We start from the raw sequence: 12,034 nt of genomic DNA on the forward strand, positions 1-12,034 counted from the left end.
GAGGAAGTGTGTTGGCAGGAAAGAATAAGACCTCAGTCTTGTCAGTGTTAAGAGAAAGAAAGTGGGAAGACATCCAGTTTTTAATAGCTGTGAGATGAGGAGAGTTTGAGGTGGATATCAGGGGTGAAGGAAGAGAAAGAGAGGAAAAGATGGGTATCGTCAGCATAGAAATGATGAGAGATACCAAAGGAAGAGATTATAGGGGCAAGAAGGGAGGTGTAAAGTGAGAAGAGGAAAGGGCCAAGCAGAGAGCCTTGGGGAACACCAAAGTCAAGGGAGTGAGTAGGGGAGGAATGGCTGCCCCACGAAACGGCAAAAGAGCGGTTGGAGAGGTAAGAGGAGAACCAGTTGAGAACGGAGTCTTTGAGACCAAAGGTGGAAAGAGTGTTGAGGAGTAAGGGGTGATCGACAGTGAGGTCCAGCAGAATGAGAATAGAGGATTGCTTAGAGTAGCGAGCAGTGAGGAGGGAGTTGAGAACGGAGGTAAGAGCAGTTCCAGTAGAATGTTTAGGACGGAATCCAGATTGAGTGGGGGAGGAGAGAGAGGTTGGAGACAAAAGCTGAGAGTTGAGAGTAAACAAGGCGTTCAAGGAGCATAGAGAGGAATGGTAGAAGAGAGATGGGACGAAAGTTGGAAGCAAGGAGGGGGTTAGCGGAGGGCTTTTTCAGTATGGGGATGATAGGAGCATGTATGAAGGCTGAGGGAAAGGTAGCAGAGGAGAGACAGATGATGAAGAAGGAGGTGAGGTAAGAAATAAGGAGAGGGTAGATTTTAGGAATCAGGGTGGTGGGGAGAGGATCAGAGGGGGCAGCCTTAGGTTGAGGTTTGGACAGGAGGAGGGACACATCAGAATAAGAGATGGGGGTGAAGTTAGATAGGTAGAAGGAAGGGATGGTGTGGGGAGGGGAAGAAGGAGAGTAAGAGGGGGAGCGTAGAATGCTTTGGCGTAGAGAGAGTATCTTGGAGGAGAAAAAGTCAGCAAAGTCGGAGGGAGAGAGAGAAGAAGTTGCAGAGAGGTCAGGAGTGGGAGGGGAGAGAAGATGAGTTAGTGTCTGAAAGATTCGACTGGGTGAGAAGCTTGATAGTGAAGAAGATTGGAGAAGTAGGAACGCTTGGCTGAGCTAAGGCAGGAATCATATAGAGAGTGGTAAGAGAAGTAGGAGGCTTGGCTAGAGGGTGAGCAGTGCTTAAGCCAGCGTCGCTCAAGGCAATGGAGAAAGCAGTGCATTGACAGAAGGTGAGGGGTAAGCCTGGGTTGAGAGGGTTTGCGGCAGGGGCAGAAAGAGGAGAGAGGGTGAAGTAGATGAAGACTAGTGGAAATGTAGGAGGACAGTGTGGATAAAGCTTCATTAGCGGAGAGAGAGGAAGAGGGGGGAGGGAGGAAGAACAGGAATCAATGAAGAGAGAAGGGTTAAAGTTACAGAGGTCCCGAAAAGAGAAGGGAGTAGGGGAAGAGAGGGGGGTGGGAGAAGAGAAAGGGGGAGTGAGGGAGAATGAGAGTAAAGGATGATCAGAAAGATAATTGCGAAGTGTGGAGACGGAAGAAGAGGAAAAGGAAGAGACAAAGACAAGATTGAGAGTGGAGCCAGAAGAGTGAGTGGGAGGAGTAGGGAGAGTAGTGAGAAGGTATGAGTCAAGACTAGCTAGAAGAGGCGAGGGTTGGTGAGAGGTGGGGGGATGAAGTTTGAAGTCATCGAGTACAGTAAGGGGGGAGGGTGAAAGGAGGGAAAGGAGGTGGTCGAGGTCATCATAGGAGGTCAGGGGGCCAGGTGGTCTGTAGATTATTAGAAAGGAAATAGCGTGTGGGGAGGAGAAAGATTTATACAAGTATTCAAAGGAAGGGAAGACAGGGAGAGACATTGAGCAAGGGGAATATAAGCATTTATGATGAAAAAGAAGACCAATGCCGCCTCCGAGGGGCGGGAGACGTGAGAAAAGGAGGAGGAGATGGTAAGGGAAGCGGGAACAGTAGAGTTGAAGAGGGGGATCCAGGTTTCTGCTATACAGAGTAATTGAAGGTTGAGTCACAGGAACAAGTCCAGAACAGCTGCAGTCTTGTTGCAAATGGATCTTGCATCATTCCAGAGGGCAACATTGAAGATGCTGGAGGACTCAACAATGGGGGGATAAATGAGGATGGGACAGTGAGAGGGGGTAGAGGTGGGATGGAATGGACGGGGAGGGGTGGGGAGGTTGAGCGTGGAGATAGCCATGAGGACCAGGCAGAGGGATAGAAGAAAGGACCAGGAGGAGGTGGAGAGAAGTTTGGGGAAGAAGGTGGGAGGAGGTGGGGTAAGGGGTCACGCATGCCTTGGGGGTGGAAGAAAGAGCAGGATTGAGGAGAAAGAGGGTGTCACTAGCCAAAGGACACTGATAAGAGTAAAGGAGAAAGTTAGGAATAGAGAGCTGAGGGGGAGGAGAAAAATTAGGGAAGACAGTAGAAAGGGGGGACTAGCCGGTCAAGACTGGGAAAAAGATGCGAGGAACTTGTAAGGGGAAAGGGGCAGGGGAACCGGCAGACAGTAGGGCAAGGGGGAGGCCAGGAAGATGCGGTGGCTGTGCTGCAAGAAAGTGGGATCATTAACGGCCGATGGAAAGGACTCGAGCGGTAGGGTGTAGGACTGAGAAGTGAGTCAGGCGAGACGGTCCAAAGTAGCAGGGAGTGGGTCTGTAGTGGAGACTTAATTTGCAGCAGGGCAAGGGCAAGGAGAACGGGTGGAGGAGCTGCGGGAGGGAGGGCCAGCTGAAGAAGTGCAGATGAAGTCATCGGGTGACCAGTACAGCCCAGGAAAAGAAGAACACAACACGATTGAGGAGGTGTAGTTGTAGGTGGAGCAGGGAGAAGGTACGAGTACCAGGGCTGACAAGGAGGAATTCACTGTAGTACTGGCGGAAACACCTCACGGCAAAGTAAATGTGGGTATGAAGAGAAGAAGCAGGTGGTGTGGGACATGGGGTAATACACTGGTGGAGATGATGAGGAGGCCCAGCAGTTGGTGAGTCTGCCTATAGCAACTAGCAGTCCAATCCAGGGCACAATGCAGACCAGGGTTGGAGGGGGGCCTGCGGGAAGACAGAGTCAACAGGAGACGGTACAGTACAGACCAGAGGTGGAAGGCGTCTGCGAGGAGACAGAAGCGACAGTACACACTGGTGAGTGCCAAGGGGGTAGATGCCTGGAGCAGGTGGGGTTCAGCGACCAGGCGAGCTCGCCGCTCCAGTCGAAGTCGAAGTTCGGCGGCGACTCGCCGACAGATGTTCAGCAGGGAGCAGGTTCCGGGAAACAAGTGCCACAGCCAGCTGAATCAAGGCGCAAAGCAGGACCAGGGAGTAAAGGGCCAGTGTGGGTCCAGCCGCCGCGGGACAAACAGACGCCCCGACACACTGGTCACAGATATGAAACAGGGTTCAGGCTCAGGGGATTAGGCACTGTGCCAATAAATCCAGGTGCGATGCAGACCCAGGGAGGGGAGGGCTTGTAGGGGTCCAGTCGCCGCGGGACACACGGGCATGCTTGGCAGAGGTGGGTTACAGGAGCCGCAGGGCTGGTGTGCTGGACACAGATCCCATGCTGTCTTGAGCAGGGGGGAGTTTGGTTGTGGTGAATGACTGGTCCAGGCTGGTCCCTGGCAAGCTTGGCAGTAGCGTATGCCAGGAGCAAGAGTGCCAGAGGCCCAAGCAAGTACAGATACCACGTTGACTGGTCCCAAGCTGGTGGAGAGGTGTGTCGCAGGAGAAGAGAGGGGTAGGATTACCCCGCAGGTGAGACGTCCGGATCAGGAGGCGGCACAGCAACACAGGGCGGCACCTCACAGGAGATGAGACGCTGACAAGTCTGGAACAAGGTGCCGACTCCAGAGATGAGACGAGACTCCAGGAGATGAGAGGCCAGCTGGAGAGACGTCAGGATGAGGAAGTGGCACGGCAATACACTTGTCATTACAGGAGAGGTAGTGTCACGATTTATTACACAGCACAGGCAAGTCCGGGATCTCCTTCCGGACACTGAATGTTGCGCACAATAAAAACGCCTTGAATTCTATACTTCGGTCCTTTTTTAATAAGGCCTCCAATCCGTCTCGCACACAACCCCAATGAATACCCAGCATCACAATGGTCTAAGAACCAGGTCAGTGTATATTAATAAGTTATTTATTAATATATTTATTACAATCAAATTAGAACCAAAAGATTATATCAGCCACCAATGTTGGGGAAACACAAAACGCAATGACTACTGTAAAGCAACTAGGTTGATATATACTGTCACATCTACTTCCTTTTTAATTACCAGACAGAAGAAGAATTCAACACACAACGATAGTACAATGGTTAAGCGCTCGCCCAGCGACACTCACCCCCCCAAAACAGCAATTGTGCTTCATTCCTTTGAATGGAAGGCAGTGGCAGGGAGTAGGAATGCAAGGGAAACATCTGTTTTTGTGTAGTGTTCACAGAAATAATATGGGAGACAGAGAGGAACAGAGAAAATTTGTTTGGCACAGCACAATGGAAATTTTTTCTTTTTATTATTTATCACAACTGCTATGGGAAAGAATAGAAAGGAAGGGAATGTGTTCTGCTTATACTTGGAAAGACAGTCAGGGCTTTAGAGAATACTAGTCAGCACATAAGGGGAAATCCGGATTTTGGAAGATTTAATCACAACATTACAGAGAAGACAGGGATGCAAGGGGAAAAATGTGTTTGCCACACCACACAATAACACACACGGCTATTAGAAAATGCACATGGGAATTTGTTTTTACCTTACAATGGGGAAATCGGTACAGAATCGGAAAATGGGAACAATTTTGTTTTGAACCTTACAATGGGACAATAGGGACAATTTTGTTTTGCACCTTACAATGGAACACACATAGAAACACGGCTTTTTGAAGTCAATTCTTTTGGAAAATCTTTAGGACTATACCGGACTATAACGGAAGCATTCAGACGACTCACCCTTAGCATCCCCCTTCACCATACCAGAAGTACTAACAGACATATTCACTCAGATAATAGGGAAAGGCGACACCACAACCTGATCCAGATCCAAGGAAAGAACATACTCTCGAATCCCACCATACATAGTTCATCAGAATACTAATCCACACATAGGTCATTACAAACAACAAGAAGTTGACAATGCCAAAACCTTAATTAATCTGTCAGACGCGGGCCTTCCTCCCACTGTGCAGGACCACCAGATCTAGCAGTGCTCTAAGATTGTACTGAACCACTCAATTGTTTCTTATATCCGGGAGTGTATGGTACCACACAGTATTGCTCTGCTGGGCATAGGCCTCTCCCACCATATATTACTCTCATATATGACTACTTTCGCAACAGACAGGAGCCCGAAATCTAGGCATCCGGCCATACTGTGAGATCTAACTGCAAAACTTGGCCCACTAACCAATAGGCTCAAAATCTTCTGCATACTTAATGCACTTATAAAATCAGACAATGATCGCTCGCACCACAAGCCACACGTACTTCACCACACCGCAACAACACATAAGCTGCACCAACAGCACACGAGGCCCGATATTGCTCCGATACTGGCACCAAAAGCTCAGTGCACGGTGTATACCGAGATGAAGCTGCCAACAGAACACCACCCCTCTCACTATCCTACTCCCTCTTCACCCTACCAACCCATCCCACCTTCTTGTTTGCAGATCCGCCAGAGCGCCCGGGGACCAACTCTGTTGGTGACGGTGCATGGCACAAATACCTCTAACATTAACATTTATACTGGCTCACAAAATACTGGGAAAAGATTGTTGGTTTTGAATTTCACCAATACAGTTCCCGTGAATTTCAATGGGGGAATTCATTGATTTACTTTGATAAATACACTAAGGATGTACACAGGCAAATGGGGATTCTTCAATGGGGAAATAACTGAAATATACAGACAAACACAGGATTTTTGCAATGGGCAATTATCTAAGACAATGCTACAAGAATACAGGGCCTATACACTCTATGGCTTTTGGGGTTTAGTTCTACTTACAGGAGAGGTCTGGACTGAACATCTAGGAGTGTCAGGTACTGCTGGCACAGCAAAATGGGGGTCAGTCAAGGTCTCTGCTGAGTCCTTCAAGGGGTCCCAAGTCAGCTTCTAATGTCCTGGCTCCTCTGCAAGATTTAGGTCTCTCACTGCTGGGATGTCTCTCCAGATTTCAACAGCCGATCACCTCATGGGATTAGTGGGAAAGTCTTGGTCTAAGGTGGGCTGACTTAGTTATGGTGCAAATGACATCACTGACTTGTCATAGTTCCTGCAGAAGGGATTAGTTAATGTTCCAGTACCCCACTCCCACCTATGTGCTGATAGGTCCAGAAAATGTGAGAGTGCTTTGGGACACCAAGGGGGAGGGGGGAGCCCTTCATCATCTCACTTGACAGGTGGGCTTGGTCACATTTTTGCACTTAAAATCTCACTACCTTCCATGTTTTGACAGATATGAATGCATTTATGAAAACTAAATTTTGCTACAGGTCCAATGGCACTACTCAGGAGTATATATGTCATTCCTGTGCAGAGCTACAGTTTTTCTTCATTTACTCCAGACTCATATCAGTGAAAAAATATGGCCTTTTATCAGCACCATACTGATCATATTTTGCATGTTTTATCACATTTTTGCATCAATGGTAAACACAATAAGGCTCCAATCACCTTTTCCTGAATTACTTAGTTGTGTTTAGCTCACAAAAACCGTTTTGGGATGACCAGAAGGAGTTAGGTGTCACCTTTCCAGAAATCCCACAATGACTAGTGTGCAATAAATATTGTCAATTTTACATGACAAATACATTTCTCCCATTTTAAACAATGGGCAGCCAAACCACTCCTTGGCTCTGGCCCCCACCCTTGCTCTCCCAGTTTCATTTCCCTGTTCATGCCTGTGACATCAAGAGAGGCTATGTGTTTAGATTAGCTCAGACCTTCAAGAGCTAATGAGCACTAATGCACTTTTATATTGCAGGTTGTGTAACCCGGAGGTCATAAAGTCTGGAGACTGACCTGGTCTTATCTTCTCCACCCCGTGGATTTGATCTCAACAGTATCTTAAAGTTGTATTTTTTAAGGGAAGGCACTGAGGTTTGAAGTTACATGTCCAGATCTCCAGGACAACAGGGACCCTGGAATACAGTGTCACATCTTGAGCAAAGAGAGAGAAAAAAAATGAAATTGCAAGCAACACAGGGCCTTTCAAACTCAGTCGTACATTGCCTTTTAACTTCAAAATGAACTCTTGGAAGGCACACAATTTTAACATGCATAAGTGTCACTGCAAAGTTGACCCTGGCATGCAGTGGTTAAATGAGGGCATCATAATCACAACTTCAGTGGCTTTGGGGCACATTTTGTTTTGCAGATTGTTATTTTGGAGGAAACACAAAAGGACATTGTTCTTTAGTTCACACAAGAGAGAAACCTCATTTTACGGCAGCTGCTTGAAACATAATCTTGGCATTTTTCACTTAAGGTTCTGTGGACTGCCGTTTCATGGAAATGTTAGTACAGCTCTTCAAGAATTTGTCAAAAACATGTGTGTTTTTGTCCCTTCATGAAAGGTAGTTCACAGATTCAGATTGGTTAACACATTAGGTCCATGTGTGTTTATGTTCCTTCCTGAAAGGCAGTTTGCCTCCACTTTCTCTCCTTTTTGCTCGAGTTCACTAGCCCTCATGTCCAACATTATTTCAGGGCAGGCCGTTTACTTAGGGGAATGTCCCGCAATTACTCTGGTCTTTTTTTTATGGCATCCAGGGCTATTTCATCCCACAGTATGAAAGACTTGAGGACCCAAAACACGACCTGCAGATCCAGGATATTGATGTGCAGAGCCTTCTCCTCCAGAAGACAGGGTCCTCTTGCCTGAGACTGTTTGGTGTGGGGCCCCAACCCATCTAGACTGGTGTCTGTGGTGACCGTTGCCTGAAATACAGGGTTTGAAACAGAGCACCTTGTGTGAGGTGCTTGCGTACTCCCCACAAACAAATGGACTGCCTGAACTCCTGGTTGAGGGCGATCTTTTCTGTCCACTTCCCCATGATCTGGAGCCATCTGGTGTCTAGAAACTCCTGTAGCAGTCTCATCTGCAGCCTACAGAACGGAATCAGGTGAATGCAGGACACCATCATACCCAGAAGCAATTTGATGCTGTGCACCTCTGTGACTCTTTCTTACAATCACCACAAACTTTGCTTTCACCGTATGCTGGTACTCACGAGTCTTTGGGTTTGGCGGTTGATTCAGAAGAGGTAAGAGGCGTCCCCCCGGATGTCCAGAGACCATACAACTGGGCTCTGTGCAACCCAGGGAGCCATCCCCCGGGAAACCCTCGTGGGGAAGAAAACCCAGAATCTGTTGATGTAATGGTAGTCCAAAGTAAATATGTTTCAAATGTCCAGTGGAGGAACGAAGGTTCAGTTGATGGAATCTCAGCAAGAATTGAATCCCAAGGCAAGTAGAAAGTTGCAGGAAAGACACTCACAGGAAACAGTACCCAAACAGGAATTCCAAACTGCGGAATCGCAGAGAAGGAAAAGAAAAAAGAAACGGACTCCAGAAGAAGAGAATTAAAGAAAGGATATGGAAAAGTACAAGGTAAGTGACAAAACGTCAGAAAGTACAGAGAGCTGAGAGGGTGAAAAAAGGCAGCGAGCCGGAAGGTAAAATGAGCCGAGAACGGCACAGGAGGCGCGGAGCCGAAGTAGAAGGGAGACGAGAGTGGGGAAGGTGGCAAGGAGCCAAAAGTAGAGGGGGGCCGAGAGCGGCGAAGGGGGCAAGGAGCTGAAAGTAGAAAGGAGCCAAGAGCGGCATAGGCGGCAAGGAGCCGAAAGTAGAAGGGAGTCAAGAGCGGCTCAGACTGGCAAACTCCGTGAGAAGAGAGCCATGGAGAGCGTGGAAAGAGACACTAAGAAAAACAACAGGGAGGAAGTAGAAAAGACGAACGAGCGAGGGGGACCTCAGAAAGGATCGAGTGGAAAACTGCAAGAAAGGAGCAATGCTAAATGTAGAGACAGAGTAGCAACGCAGTTACCTGTCTGTTCTTTGGTGTTTAAGTACGATTGAATGGTAGAAAGTGTGATCTCCATTTTGAATGGGAGACTAGACCAGCACTGTTAGTTGGTTGTAATGTTGTCAAGCAGGCGCCATCTTGGATTCCACTGAACATGCCGTGGATGATGCATCTTCCAGTGTCTCCATAGGCTTCTAGGGTTCCTTCTGACACTCTTGTCCCGATCAACTGGCATACCTGCTGCAATATGGCTACCACTATCTCCTCTGTGGGGAATGCCAGAGATGCCACTGTGTTGAGATGGGCGCCCAGAAACAGTGCGTTCTGTGATGGCACTACACAGGATTTTGGAAAATTGAGAGACAATCTGAGCTCCGTAAGGAGGTGTGTGGTCTCATTGGTGTGCTGCACCACCAGGGCTTGATAGGGGGACCGGATAAGCCAGTCGTCCAGGTATGGATAAATGTGTATACCCTTGAGGAGTAGGTGGGCTGCCACCAGCATTAGGCATTTTGTGAAAACCCACAGTGCCGATTTCAGGCCAAAGGGTAGAGCCTTGAACTGATAATGATGTCTTAGAACCACAAAGAGAAAGAACTTGCAATGCTTCGGGTGTATGGGTATGTGAAAATAGGCATCCTCCAGGTCTAGCGTAGCCAGGAAATCCCTTTCTTCCAGCTTGCCGAGCACTTGCTACAACGTGACCATCCTGAACTTTTCAGACTTCAGGTTTTTTGCTGAGGCATCGCAAATCCAGGATTGGGTGCGCCATCCCCCCTACTTCTTCCAGACTAGAAAGTATCTGGAGTACACTCTGGAGCCCGGGAAGTGCAGAGGGAAGGATTCTATCGCCCCCTTTTATTTTTTTTAAACAAAGCCTGTACCTCTCGTAGCAGTTGGTCCATGTGCAGCTCCTTTCTTTCCACCGGAGTGGTGAGTGAACACCTGTGTTCGAATTCCAGGGTGTGCCCTTGGAGTATTATGTCCAACACCCACTTGCTGGTGATGTTTTCCCACTCCTTGACAAACTATGTTAGGTGCCCTCCCCACTGGGGTGCAAAAGTGGGGGTCCAGGCCCCGGGCCGGGTCAGGCTTGTTTGGGCATTTGAGCCTTTGTCTGCGGTCAACACGGATGTTGAGCTCCACCGCCAAAGGCCTGAGACTGGCCTCTGTATGACTCTTGTGAAGAGGAACGGGAAGGTTGCTGGTAGGATGTGGCTGCGTAGCCCTTAGACAATTTGAACTTTCCTCTGGATGGCCAAAAGCACGAGTATCGTCATTGCTGTAAGGGCCCCAGCAACCTAGCAGTTTCTGTGTCCATTTTTATTGCCTGTAACGTCTCATCCACCACCTTGCTGAACTAGTTATCTCCAATGAAGGGCATATCTATGGCCTTCGATTACACATCCGGCATGAAATTGGTGGCCTTAAGCCATCCTTGTCATCTCAGCGCCACTCTATTGCCCATCTGGCGAAAACCTGAGTCTGCTGCATCCAAAGCCACAGTAATGACGTGGTCAGAGGCCAACTCTCCTTCCTGAAACAGGGCTAAGGCCTCAGTCTTCTTGTCCTCTCTGAGGAAATCCAGGATTGGACCGAGCTTATAACATAACTCCCTGTCATAGAAAGCTGGTATGGCCAGCGCATTGGCAGCATTTACTGTTGAGGTGGCCATATAGATAATACTGTAGAGGAGCAGATGTATACATCCTCAGGAGATCCTACCCTCCCCCCCTACATCCCTGTATTGGAGACATGAGACGGCGCCCTGTCTAACACAGCTATTGTACCAGGATGGTATCCATTAAGACAACCAAGTACAAAGAGAGTTTCATGCAGAAGACATGAATGATGAGAGATGTTGGGCTAATTGGGTGGTAGAGCAGCTTCATGTCCCATCTACTTGCACCTGTATCTTGACTTATGTCCTGCTAATTGAACCTAATGTTCCAGGCATGGCACAATCGTGCCCGACCAATTGTATTAGTCAATTTAACAAAGGACCCTAAGCTTGAGAAACCAATGAAACACTGTGTAACTGATTTTTCTTAAATATGAAGAGGTCGTCATAATTTGTCCATCAGATATCTGACAGCCAATAACAAATCTAGCTCCTATATAATTGTATATCTAGATGTGTCCCTTAACCAATCCCAACCCTTGATAGGTTTTTCACTATTGCCACATAGCGTGACGTCATTCTGACGTACAAAGAAAGTATATAATTGTATTTTATGTGGAATTCGCTGAGAATGAACGTACGTCCGTTGATGTTGGTAGTAACATCCCTGTTTTAGATAATTGCTAATAAAATTGCAACTTGCCATCTTCTTGAGTTTGTCGGGTTATTTGGACTCAGAATAATTCTAGTGTAATCCCATCCAGTAACAGATGAACTTTTCCAAGGGCCATATGCCCATGTGGTAGCAGTGCGGATGGTTTCGATCTAAACTAGTTTGACATCAGAATTACGGACGATCGGGCATCCTGCGCCATTAGCAGGAAGTTCATGGAGTTTCCTGTGGAGAGCGGCAAATAGAAATAAACTTGCAAGAAAAACAGAGACGGTGGGCAGGTCCCTCTTTGAAGAAATCCCTGCTCGGTTTCCACAGGTGCTCCACTGACAGAAGGCGAAGTGGTCGGATTGGAGTAGGAGTCGACACAGAAGGCCTCAAGTTGATTAAACGGATTTAAGTAGACCATGGGAAATGGCAATATCAAAGGGCGGGATTGTGATATTGTATGAAAATAAGTTGGGTAAGGGAATTTTGTATACATAAAGGAATGCCTAGGTAATCCTATTTCAAGGGACATAGAAGAAGATGTCTCAAATTCCATTTGGAATATTAAGAGAGAGGACACACATGGTCAGGACCATGGAAGGAGACATCTTAAGCTCCGTACGGGATAATATAATTGGAGGCATAGGAAGAATACCTCTTACTATAAATGTTATAGGGAAAACAGAAAGTGATCACAAGGGTTTTTA

This window comes from Ambystoma mexicanum, chromosome 6q, assembly GCF_040938575.1.
Source record: "Ambystoma mexicanum isolate Mex_15411 chromosome 6q, UKY_AmexF1_1, whole genome shotgun sequence".
Taxonomy (NCBI): Eukaryota; Metazoa; Chordata; class Amphibia; order Caudata; family Ambystomatidae; genus Ambystoma; species Ambystoma mexicanum.